Source organism: Phyllobates terribilis, unplaced genomic scaffold, assembly GCF_046119375.1.
Source record: "Phyllobates terribilis strain yellow unplaced genomic scaffold, ASM4611937v1 Scaffold_2__4_contigs__length_985480577, whole genome shotgun sequence".
In the NCBI taxonomy this organism is placed as follows: domain Eukaryota; kingdom Metazoa; phylum Chordata; class Amphibia; order Anura; family Dendrobatidae; genus Phyllobates; species Phyllobates terribilis.
Genome location: NW_027362762.1, coordinates 654,852,507 through 654,866,050, shown reverse-complemented (window position 1 = coordinate 654,866,050; position 13,544 = coordinate 654,852,507). Strand labels below are relative to the sequence as shown.

Here is a 13,544-nt window from a genome sequence, read left to right as displayed (position 1 = left end):
ATTATGTTAGGCTGGCAGCCAGAGCTGCAGGCTTCTCTAACGCTGCGAGGTGGGCCCTCTGGCTTAAATGCTGGCCGGGTGACCACCAAACAAAATCTAAACTGTGTTACAGTCCTTGCTAGGGAGAGTTCCTATTTGGACCTACTCTGGACGAGATCCTTGACAAGGCTGGGGATAATAAGAAACGTTTCCCGGTCCTCTCTAGTACTTCATTCAGGAAGTCCTTTCGGAGCAGAAAATTTATGTGCAGGAAACCCCCCAAAGACCTGGATAGATGGGAGGATAGGAAGAAAAAAGCCAAAGGATTTATGTTTAACAGGCCCCCCAGCGACAACAGGAAACCCGCTCAATGAGAGTCAGCCCCAGGTGGGGGGAGACTTCTTCATTTCCTCCCAGCCTGGGAAAAAATATCAAACAGCTCTTGGATTTTAGATCTGTTAAAAGCAGGGCTAAAATTTCAGTTTCACTCCATTCCCCGTCCGAACTTTGTTATAACCCCCAAGAGGTCATCAGAGGTAGAACAATTAGCACTAGAGCAAGAAATTCTAGGCCTAATAGAAAGAGCAGTCCTTCAAGCAGTCCTTCTAAATCAGAAATAGAATAATCAGAGGAAAAGTATAATAGAAACACATGTACCACTTCTGCATTTTTCACCCACTCCTGGTTTTGGCTTACAAATACTGATGTAAAATACTGCACAAATACTCAACGTGTGAACGTTGCCTCAAAGAGGACTTTTCGCCAAATTTTTCATGTTGAAATAGACACTGGATGTAATAGTGGCTGCAAAGCAGAAAGAAACTTCTCTTGACAGACAGAGTGACTGAGTGGCAGTACAGCAGAGGTGACAGTGCTGTGAGAGAAGGAGAGCTGATAGAAGGCTTTGTAATGTAAGACAGCTAAATTCAGATGCACTGCCCCCCCCACACACACACACACTGACTCATGCAGGACATTAGACCAGGAAGTGAGAGCTGTATCATTACATCTCACAGACTGAGAAACCTGCTCTAAGCTATGGTGGGGGCGTCTTCTTCTTTCTCCTATGTGCTTCTACCTGCTTATGGTTGCCCAGCATCATAAAAGGGATGAAGTACACGCCCCCAGCGAAAACTATCTGATAACACCCATATGGACTTAAAGAAAATTAACTTATTAGGAGTCAAACACTTTGATTGCTAATATATATATGTGTGTATGTATATATATATATATATATATATATATATATATATATATATATATATATATATATACTAGATGGTGGCCCGATTTGAACGCATCAGGTATTCTAGAATAGGTATATGACCGACGGGGCGCAATTAGCAGAGCGGCGTTTAAATTTGGCGCCCAAATCGCTGATTGGTCGCGTTCGGCAACCGCGACCAATCAGCAAAGCGGTGTTTAAATTTGGCGGTAATATCGGTGATTGGTCGCGGGCGGCGGCCGCGACCAATCTGCGAACCGTGCTAGTGAGGACTGGAGAGCGTGTTTAAATTTGGCGGTAATATCGGTGATTGGTCGCGGGCGGCGGCCGCGACCAATCTGCGAACCGTGCTAGTGAGGACTGGAGAGCGTGTTTAAATTTGGCACCAAAATCGCTGATTAGTCGCGACCGCGACCAATCAGCAAAGAGGTGTTTAAATTTGGCAACAATACTGCTGATTGGTCGCGGCCGGCGACCGCGACCAATCAGCAGAGCGATGCAGAGCGGTGTTTAAATTTGGCGCCAAAATCGCTTATTAGTCGCGACCAATCAGCAGAGCTGTGTTTAAATTTGGCGCCAATACCGCTGATTAGTCGCGGCCGCCGACCGCGACCAATCAGCAGAGCGATGCAGAGCGGGGTTTAAATTTGGCCCCAAAGTCGCTGATTAGTCGCGTCTGACGGCCGCGACCAATCAGCGATTTTGGCGCAAAATTTAAACAACGCTCTGTTGATTGGTCGCAGCCGTCAGACGCGACTAATCAGCGACTTTGGGGCCAAATTTAAACCCCGCTCTGCATCGCTCTGCTGATTGGTCGAGGCCGGCGACCGCGACCAATCAGCAGAGCGGTGTTTAAATTTGCCGCCAAAATCGCTGATTGGTCGCGGGCGGCGGTCGCGACCAATCAGCGAACCGTGTTAGTGAGGAATGGAGAGCGTGTTTAAATTTGGCACCAAAATCGCTGATTAGTCGCGACCGCGACCAATCAGCAAAGAGGTGTTTAAATTTGGCAACAATACTGCTGATTGGTCGCGGCCGGCGACCGCGACCAATCAGCAGAGCGATGCAGAACGGGGTTTAAATTTGGCCCCAAAGTCGCTGATTAGTTGCGTCTGACGGCCGCGACCAATCAGCAATTTTGGCGCAAAATTTAAATATCGGCCGCGACCAATCACCGATCTTGGCTCCAGATTTAAACACCGCTGTGCTGATTGGTCGCGGCCGATATTTAAATGTGGCGCCCAAATCGGTGATTGGTCGCGGGCAGCGTCGGCGACCAATCAGCACAGCGGTGTTTAACTTTTGCGCTAAGATCAGTGATTGGTCGGGTCCGAAGACCGCGACCAATCATCGAATCGTCTTGGTGAGGACCGAGGAGCGCCGCTGCCTGTGCGGGTACTTCCGCTGCGAGAACCCGGGACATGAGCGGGCGCTCGCAGGAGAAGTATCCCGACCTGCAGCGCCGCTCCCCATTCCTCTCTTCCGCATGGAGGTCAGCGACGCCGGCGGTCCATCCGCTGCTACCGGCCGGGAGATGAGCGCCTCGCGCTGCTCATCTCCCTGCTGCATCTCCGTCCCGCGGATGGGTCCGGCGGTCGGGTTCCTTCTGCTGTTGCCGGCCGGGAGATGAGCGCCTCGCGGCGCTCATCTCCCGGCTGCATCGCCGCTCAGCTCCGTCCCGCAGATGAGCCGCTAACGGCCGCCATCTTTTTTCAGAAATCCCGCGGCGCTGATTGGCTGCTGCCGGACCAATGAGCGACGCGGGATTTCCTGGACAGACAGACACACAGACGGGATAAGACGATTATATATATAGATATATATATATATAAATATATATATATATATATACAGCCATTATTACATCGTGTATCCAGTTCAACATGAGAAATTTGGTGTACGGTCCTCTTTATGGATAGTTGTACTACATGTGAATATGACAGTGTATGACTGCAGAGCGCTACTTTTTGAATATCTTTTTTGTTTATTTTTTCAAATTTATTGCTGAATGTATTGTATGAGTTTGGCCAAGGCCGCCATAAGTAATTTCTTGGCCCCATTCAGCCAAGGATTCTGGAAACCTTGCCATTTATGATAAACATGTAATGGGGCAACAAAAAATCTTTGACCGGAGAGTTAGTACATAAGGAAGATAAAGCAATGTGGCAGGGTCCGGAGAAAGGTAGGTTAACAAGGAGATGCAACATGGTTTCTTTGGAGGATCAGGTAGGAGACCAAGTGCCTGTGGTCAATGGAAATGTAGGTTGGACAGTATATTGCTGCTTCTTGTACAGAGCATAGTTACTCTTTTTTTTAATAAAATAATTTTTATTGAAAAACCTCCAAATACAAATTTTCCATCTTTCAAATAACATAAATGACATAGTAATTCCATAGTATAAAACATGAACAAAGTATCTCAACTTCAATTCCCTAACCCACCCTAAACCCAAATCCCAGCATTCCAGAGAAAACCATTTTCAGAATAGTTCTAGAATACCGGAGTATAAATTTCATAGAAGGGGAAGAAAATAAAAAAAAAAGTGACTAGCAAAGGGATAGCATCGTTAATTTTCTATCTCAAATTAGAAGATTGGTGGGCAACCCTGGAGTATCCAACCAAGGACTCCATATCTTTTCGAATTTGCGAATAGAGTTACGTTTATGATAGACTACTCTTTCCAACCAGATTATATTATATATCCTTCGTTGTAGCTCTCCCTTAGATGGAGATTGTGTGTCTAACCAGTGAAATGCAAGAAGTTTACGTGCTTGAAATAAGATACGAGAGATGCCTATGAATAAGGGCAAGTCGGAATCCACTCCATGGTCAAATATTCCCAATATACATATACGGGGATATGTTAATAATTTCACTCCATACACCTTTTCTATCAAGGATATGACCTCATTCTAAAATGGGCCTATCTTTCTACAGTCCCACATCATATGCATCAAATGTGCCTTATCAATCCCACACCTAGGGCATTTTGCATCATGGCGATATCCTATCTTGTGCAAAAAGCTTGCAGTTTTGTATACGCTGTGAATTAAATGAAGTTGAGAGAGCCTTTGGGCCTCACGGGGAGATAATTTAGGAACAGTTTCTAAAATCTCTCTCCATTGCTCCATCCATATAGGGCTTATGTAACGGGTCTGGGAGGCGGAACCTCTGAGCTACTATACAAGGGGGCGGTCCTTGTAAGGGAGCGGGTGGCGACCAGGGAAGACGGGCAGGCAGTCACAGCAGGTGACCGGGACAGTCTCTGAGTGAACGGGCTGGAGGTCACGGCAAGTGACCGGGGCAGTCTCTGGATGAACGGGCAGGAGGTCACGGCAAGTGACCGGGGCAGTCTCTGGATGAACGGGCAGGAGGTCACGGCAAGTGACCGGGGCAGTCTCTGGATGAACGGGCAGGAGGTCACAGCAAGTGACCGGGGCAGTCTCTGGATGAACGGGCAGGAGGTCACGGCAAGTGACCGGGGCAGTCTCTGGGTAAAGGGTTGGTACGACCTGTGGCGGCTGATGGTAGACGTGAGCTCCCAGGTGAGCAGGCAAGAGTCTCTGGATAAACGGGTGGTCACAGCATGTGATGGCGGAGCCTCCAGGAAGACCAACAGACAGGCGGCAGATGAGCGCTCCCAGGTGAGCGGGCAGAAGTTACTGGACAGGCGGGTGGTCACAGCACGTGACGGCAGAGCCTCCAGGTAGGCTAGCAGACAGGCAGCAGATGAGCGCTCCCAGGTGAGCGGGCAGGAGTCACTGGACAGGCAGGTGGTCACAGCACGTGACGGCGGAGCCTCCAGGTAGGCTAGCAGGCAGGTAGCAGATGTGCGCTCCCAGGTGGGCGGGCAAGTTGGTCCATAGACAGACTGACAGGAGTTGGAAGGCAGACCGTCGGACCTCAGGCTAGCAGGCAGGTAGCTGATGTGCGCTCCCAGGTGAGCGGGCAAGCTGGTCCTTAGACAGACTGACAGGAGTTGTAAGGCAGACCGTCGGACCTCAGGCTAGCAGGCAGGTAGCAGAATATCAGGCAGGAATAAGACAGCAAGCTGGCAGGTATCTGGCAGGTAACTGGCAACGGGACCTGAGGGCTGAAGCAGAGTAGTGAACAGTGCAACAACATTGCTCGGGCACCTCCATTTTGGAGGAGGTGCCTTATATATGGTGAAGTCCTCCGGCCATTGGCCGGGGACTCCTTAGGACGGCGCGCGCGGCCCCTTTAAGAGGGAGGGAGAGCGCGCGCGCGCGCCCTAAGCACAGTGGCCGGGAAGGAGCGCGCGCTGCCAGCAGAGCGGGAGGAGGACGCCGGGCACGGAACAGAGAGGTGAGGGGAACAGCGTCCCTGCCTAGCAGAGGGCAGGGACGCCGGCGCTACAGCTTACATCCACCTCCCATTTAGCTTTAACTGTCAGAGGGTGATTATCCAGTTGGGATGACAATTGGCATTTATATATGGTAGAAATTAAACCCTTTGTATGACCTGTAGAAGCAATGGTATCTATTAGGGGATGATGTTGTATGCTAAGATCCTTAAGACCCGATTGAGCTGAAAAAGCATGTTGGATTTGTATGTATTGGTAAAAAGTGTTACGCGATAAATTGAATTTCTCTTGGAGCTGTTGAAAACTTTTAAGGACATAGTTTGTGAATAATTGTTCTATAGTCCAGATCCCTTTTAGCTCCCAATCAGAAAAAAACCCTTTAACTTTGATACTCCACCCAAATTGTGATTATGCCATAGCGGTGTGTATTTGGAGAATCCCGTAATACCCATAACTTTCTTTCCCTGTCCCACACTTTATAGACTAATGCCAGTGTGGGAGTAAGAGGATTCCCTCCGGGAGAAACCCCAGACTCCCGAAGACACAGAGATGAGGCCCATTTCATATACTGTAAAATAAGAGCACCCAACTTGCCCATGTCATCTCTACTTCGCCATCCATGGAAGTGTTGTATTTGGGATGCAATAAAATACAGCCATGGATCAAGAATGGCCATTCCACCCTCATCCTTATTACACTGGAGAGTTTGTAGTTTTATTCGAGCTTGCTGTTTACGCTATATTAATTCCCTGAACATGGTTTGTACTTTATGAACTATGGGGGAAGGAAGCCAACAGGGAGCATTATGTAGCACATATAACAATTGTGGCATAAGGATCATCTTGATAAGATTTCCTCTACCTATAACTAATAGGGGGAGTTTGGACCATGCATTCACCTTAGTTCTAAATGTATCTAACAAAGGGTCTATGTTTAATGTTACATATTCTTTAGGCTTGGTACTGACAGTTATTCCCAAATGTTTAAACTTATCTACAATTTGTAACTGAGATTGTTCCACTATCGGAGAATGGGGTAGAGGCTCTACTGGCATCAGGACAGATTTATTCCAATTAATTGATAAACCTGACAACCTTCCGAAGTCTGTTGAGCATTGTTACTCTTGAATATAAAGTGTGACACCTGGCTCATTACAGGCTCTAAGATTTCTATTCGCTATTGCATGCCTGACCAAAGTCTTCACATGTGGCACCCACATTACATGTGTGGTCCCCAGCGAAGATGCAAAAATGAATCACTACCCCAAACCAGACTCTTAAATAAAATCAAGCACCTGACCAAACCTCAGAATTTAATCAGAGCCCCTACCGGATCTCTAAATAATTCAGACCCCTAATCAGGCACCCAAATTATATCGAGCGTCAAACCAGACTGCTGCATACACTATATTTACTCCTTATTGTACCAAAGTCTTTACTTCCAGGACTGCTGTAATAGCATCAGTACATTGAGTCTGCCCACTCAGGACTTAGTACAGTAGCATCAGAAGCAAATAGGAATATGGAGCAAGCAGCTTTGAGACTTTCCCACACATGGACACACACTTAACACCACAGTGGAGCAGAAGGACATGAATAGAAAAGGGGGTTGTGCGGCCAGCTAAAGAGTAGTGGAAGGCTTTCCAACAGGCCCCTATACTTTTACACTGGTGGAAAGCCCTGTGATAGGGTCAGTTCCTTTCACCAAAGATAAATTATATAGTACCAATTGTAGTAGCTATTATGATGCATGTGGCTCTGAGCTTGACTGATGCCGAGATTGTAATGTAGACATCCCCTTATTCTAGATTTGTACTAACATTGTATAATATACTGTTAGGATACCGTTGCTTACAAACGCTCCATGCTTGTCAGATGAGCACTCCATATGCAGTTTGCGTAAAGATGATCTCATGCTGGCCACTTGGTCACACTTGAGAGAAGCAGAAGAGAAAGAAGCATGTGATCATAAGTATACCAACCATATATGGAGTAGTTTAAAAGTTTAACAAAAAACAAAGTTTTTGTCAGCATTACATGCTGTTTGATGAATAAGGCAGAAGACATCCTTTTTCTGTTTTGTTCCTGTATTTATGTAGTAATATCCGTTCTTTTCACTCAATCTTGGTTCTTTTTCCGTATCTATGTAGTAAGCTTGTTTCTTTTACAGTATCTATATACAGTAGTTAGCTTTGGTGGGTAGCTTTGGTGGGTTCACGTGTCTACAATGGATATGTATATGGAATATGGATATGAAATGAAAACGTCTATACATCCCTGTTAATATGCTAGGTATTTGCCATGTAAAAAATCATGCCAAGAAGAATTTCAGAACTTTTTCCTCTTTAAATGTTAATCATAATCTGTACAATTCCATTGGGAAACAAACTGAAATCATTTTAAGAAGGAAAATTAAAGTAACAAAATTAAAATAATGTGGTTGCACAAGTGTGAATACTCTCTCTGTGGTTGTGTTCCGAATTAGCCAATCATATTTAAACTCATAAGAAATAGTAATTTGTAGACACAGTTGCCATCATTTACAGTGATTCACATTAACACCATATAAAGTTTACCTATTCTAGTAGGGTTTTCCTGACATTTTCTTAGTTGCATTTACAGCAAAAGCCATGGTTCGTAAACTCCTTACAACACAGCAAAGGGATTTTATTGTTGAAAGTTATCAGTCAAGAGGAGGCTACAAAGAATTTCCAAGGCATTAGATATAACACAGAACACAGTGAAGACTGTTACCAAGAAGTGGCTTAACCGCTTCCCGACTGCCCACTGTATATAAACGTTGGCGCTGCCTGGGCTCTGTGCAGCACCGACGTTTATAAACGGTCAGTGGTCCTGCAAGCGCTACGGGTGCTGTGCAAAGCGACAGCTCTGACAGGGGACATCACCGGGACCTGATTGGATCAGGTCCCAATGATGTTAACCCTTTGCTATCTTCTAGATGCCGCGATCTATAGCAATCGCGGCATTTAGAAGATAGTGAGAGAAGAGAGGGTCGTCCACTTACCTCTCCGACGGCCCCCCTGATGTCTGAGGGGACCTGCTTGGCATTGTCATGGCAGCCAGAGGTCACATGACCGCCTCTGGGTCTGCCATGTATGGTGTCCTGCTAGGTTCAGCCTGCAACTGAGTCTAGCAGGAGATAATGATAGTGTAAAACTGTCAGCTGAGCTCTCATGCAATGCAATACATGTCTATTGCATTGCATGAGAACAGTGATTAGAAAAATAAAAATTAATGTCCCATACAGGGACTAAGTAAAAATGTAAAAAAAAAGTCTAAAAAATGTTTTCAAACTGTTAAAAAAAAAATCCCAAAATAAATAAATAAAATATTAAACCAATAAATCCGTATATTTATGCAAAAACAAAAAATGTACACATATTTGGTATCGCCGCGTCTGAAACAACCCGATCTATAAAACTGTCACACTAATTAACTCCTTCTGTGCACACCGTAAAAAAAAAAAAAACGGAGAAAAAAACTATGCTTTTTCATCATATCGCCAAACAAAAAGTGGAGTAAAATGCGATCAAAAAGTCAAATGGAAATAAAAATGGTACCACTGAAAACGTCATCTTGTTCCGCAAAAAAAAAGCCACCATACAGCTCCATCAGCCAAAAAATAAAAAAGTTATAGCTCTCAGAATAAAGCGATGCAAAAAAATTATTTTTTATATAAAATAGTTTTATTGTGTAAAAACGCCAAAACATAAAAAAACTATATAAGTGTAGTATCGCTGTAAACATACTGACCCGAAGAATAACGCTGCCTTATCACTTTTACCACACGCAGAATGGCATAAAAAAAAAACCTCAAAAAACAATTCCTGAATTGTTGGTTTTTGTTCATTTTACCTCCCAAAAAACGGAATAGAAAGCGATCAAAAAATGTCATGTACCCAAAAATGATACCAATAAAAATGTCAACTCGTCCCGCAAAAAACAAGCCATTACATGACTCTGTCGGCCGAAATATGGAAAAATTGTAGGTCTCAAAATATGGCGATGCAAAAACTAGATTTTGCAAAAAAAAGTGTTTTTTAGTGTGTGACAGCTGTCAGTCATAAAAACCCGATATAAATCTGGTATTGCTGTAATCGCACCAACCCGAAGAATAAAGTAATCTAATCACTTATACTGCACGAGGAACGGCATAAAAAATAAATAAAACCAATTCTTCACCTGCTACTTATTTGTTTATTATGTCTCCCAAAGATTGCAGTAAGGCTCTGCTCACATTTATCCTGTGCTCTGCGCTGAGCACTTACACCACAGTTTCCATGTAAATCTCTGAAATGTGTGATTCAGACAGAACCCATGACGGAAGATTCCCTGTAATGAGGCAGATATAGGCACTGTGGATGCCGTCTGGCCTGTGATCCCACGGTGTCAGTTTTTTTAGGCGTGCATAAAAGTGCAGTTGGCCACAATTTTGTGCACTTCTGAAAAAAAGGACACCGCTTAACAGAGGCCAGACAGAGTCCAGAGTAACTCTGCTGCTTCATTATAGTGAATGGATCCCGCAGGGATTTCATCTGAATTACATCACTTGGAAATTTAGATGGAAACCCAGATGTCCTCAGCCTAGAGCGCCAGATAAATGTTATGTAAAATATTCCCAATAAAAGCTTCAACTCAGTCCTCAAAAAAAGCTAGTCCCCACTCAGATCCGTTATCTGTTAAAAATAAAAATATAAGGGACTTCCAAGTTCCTGGTAGCAGAAAGGCTCTGGAAAAGCGAAATGGCCCTTGCCCCCCAAAAGAAATTCAGAAAATTTTGTGCTCCCAAATCCAAATGTCTCCCTCCCTTCTGAGCCCCATAATGTGCCTAAACTACATTTAGGGTCCACATGTTTGGCATTCCTGTAGCGATGAGAGCTTGTCTAATTTATAGGTGCATGTCTCCAGAAGCACGAGCTGGGCACAACGTACTGGTCACTACAGCGTACTGGTCACTTCAACAGCAGTTTGAAATTTTCTCTCTGCAACATCCACTGCTGCTTGTTTCTGGAAAAGACCCATGGAGTCAAAATCGTCACTACACCTGTAGGTAAATTTCCAAAGGGGTATAATTTCCAAAATGGGGTCACTTGAGGGGGGATTCTGCTTTTCTAGCACTTAGGGGCTGTGTATATGGAGTCCGCAAACTATTCTACAATAATTTGTTCTCCATGAGTCAAATAGCGTTCCTTCCCTCCCGGATCTCGCCGTATGGCTAAGCGGTACGGTACAGCCACATATGGGGTATTGCCACTTTTAGAAGAAATTGTGTGACACATTTCGGCACCATTTTTACCCATTGCCCTGTGTGAAAATGTAAAATCTGAGGGTAAAACATTTTTTTGTGGTAAAAATATAATTATGTTTTCTTCACTGCCCAATTATATAAACTTAAAAATTAAAAAATACTCACTACTTCCCTAGATGAATTCCTTGAGAGGTGTAGTTTACAAAATGGGGTAACTTGTGGGGGTTTCTGCTGTTTCGGCATGTCAGCGACTCTTCAAATGTGACATGGTGTCTGCAACCTATCCGAGCCAACATAGTGCTCCTTTCTCTTCCGAACCCTGCCGTACACCAAAGCAGTGGTTTTCCCCCACATATGGGGTATCGCCGTACTCAGGAGAAATTGAACAACAAATTTCATGGTGCAATTTCTCCTGTTACCCTTATGATAATGCAAAATTAGGGTATGAAAAACATTTTTGTGGGAAAAATGTGAAAATGTTATTTTTACGCCTCAATATTACAAACTTCTGTGAAGCACCTGGGGGTGCAAGGTGCTCACCACACATCTAGATAAGTTCCCTAAGGGGTCTAGTTTCCAAAATGGTGTCACTTGTGGAGGGTTTCCACTGTTTAGGCACATCAGGAGCTCCACAAATGCGACATGGCGTCCGCTAATTATTCAAACAAATTTTACATTCAAAAAGTCTAATGGCGCTCCTTCCCTTCCAAACCCTGCAGTGCGCCCAAACAGTGGTTTTCCCTCACATATGGGGTATCAGCGTGCTTAGAAAAAATTGCGCTACAAATTGTGTAGTCCATTTTTTCCTGTTACCCTTGTGAAAAAAAAAAAATTTTGTCTAAAGTAACATTTTTGTGAAAAAAAGTTAAAAGTTCATTGTTTTCTTCCACATTCCAAAAATTCCCGTGAAGCACTTGAAGGGTTAATAAACTTCTTAAATGTGGTTTTGAGCACCCTTGGTGTCACTTTTGGGTATTTTCTGTCATAAAGGCCCCTCAAAGTCACTTCAAATGTGATGTGGTCCCTAAAAAAATGTTTTTGTAAATTTTGTTGGAAAAATGAGAAATCGCTGGTCAACTTTTAAGCCTTAGAACTTCCTAACAAAAAAAAATGTTGGTTCCAAAATTGTGCCGATGTAAAGTAGACATGTGGGAAATGTTATTTATTAACTATTTTGTGTGACATATCTATCTGATTTAAGGGCATGAAAATTCAAAGTTTGAAAATTGCAACGTTTTCAAAATTTTCGCCAAATTTCCGATTTTTTCACAAATAAACGCAAGTGATATCGAAGAAATTTTACCACTATCATGAAGTACAAGATGTCACAAAAAAACAATCTCAGAATAAGGGGGATCCGTTAAAGCGTTCCAGAGCTATTACCTCATAAAGTGACAGTGGTCAGAATTGAAAAAATTGGCCTGGTCACGAAGGCGAAAACAGGCTCTGGCGCAAAAGGGTTAAATTTGATACGAGAATGACCTTACGTAGAACTGGACATCTCTCAAAACTTGATGAAAAGACATGATGAAAATTGGTCTGGGAGACTGCCAAGAGGTCTGCAGCAATATTAAAGGAACTGCAGGAATATCTGGCAAGTACTGGTTGTGTACTGCATGTGACAACTATCTCCTGTATTCTTTATATATCTGGCCTTTGGATAGGGTGGAAAGATGAAAGCCTTTTCCTACATAGAAGAACATCCAAACCCAGCTATGTTTTGCCAAAACTTACATCAGGTCTGCCAAAAGAATGTGGGAAAATTTGACATAATTCCAAAATATATATGTCTGTTGCAAAGCCAACACTGCATATCACCAAAGAACACCATACCCACAGTGACACATGGTGGTGGCAACATTATCCTTTAGGGCTGTTTTTTGGCAGCTGGAAATGGGGTTTTAGTCAAGATGGTGGGAATTATGAACAGTTCCAAATATCAGTCAATTTTGCGACAAATCCTTCAGGCCTTTGCTAAAAAGCTGAAGATTAAGAGGAATTTTACTTTTCAGCAAGACAATTATGCTAAGTATACCTCCAAATCAACAAAAGAATGGCTTTAGCAGAAGAAATTCAACGTAATGGAATGGCTTAGCCAGAGCCCAGACTGGCATCCAATAGAAAATATGTGGATTGTCATGAAGAGGGCTGTACACAGGAGATGACCTCGCAATCTGAAAGATGTGGGTCTCTTTTGCAAGGAAGAATGGGCAAAGATTGCAATTTCTAGATGTGCCATGCTGATAGACCACCTACCCAGAAAGATTGAATGTTGTCATAAATTCAAAGGGTACTTCAATAAAGTATTAGTGTCCAGATTAACGGGGAAGGTCACGCCAAACCACCCGCTGTGATCTTTGAGTGAAAATCTCTCTGCTGCCAGTTATTGGAAAACTAACAGTGCGTGTATGATATATACACCTAAGGATTCCAATACATGAAATATATGTGTATGCCCCCTTACGATCACTGCTTCAAGATAACCCAAGAAAGATTATTAGCTGCCACCACCAGTTGGGTTTTATACAGGCTGACTGGACTTCTGGTTCTGGTAGCGTATGGCTTCATGTGCAGTTTACAGAACAAAAGGAACAGAACTATTAAATTTTATATTTAATCCAAAACGATAGGCAGTGTTTATAAAAATATACAAGAGATTTACAAAGGGGACAAAACAATACAGAATATACAGTTACTTAAAATAAAAGGATAAAACAAGAAACTTACTAGACCTGTCGTCACAG

General features: G+C 43.6%; 1 protein-coding gene across 2 annotated transcripts in view; it reads left to right on the top strand.

Moving 5' to 3' along the window:
* Window positions 1–13,544, top strand: part of ACACA (acetyl-CoA carboxylase alpha) — a 486,736-nt gene that overhangs the window by 441,835 nt on the left and 31,357 nt on the right. The gene's annotated exons all lie outside the window — the stretch shown is intronic.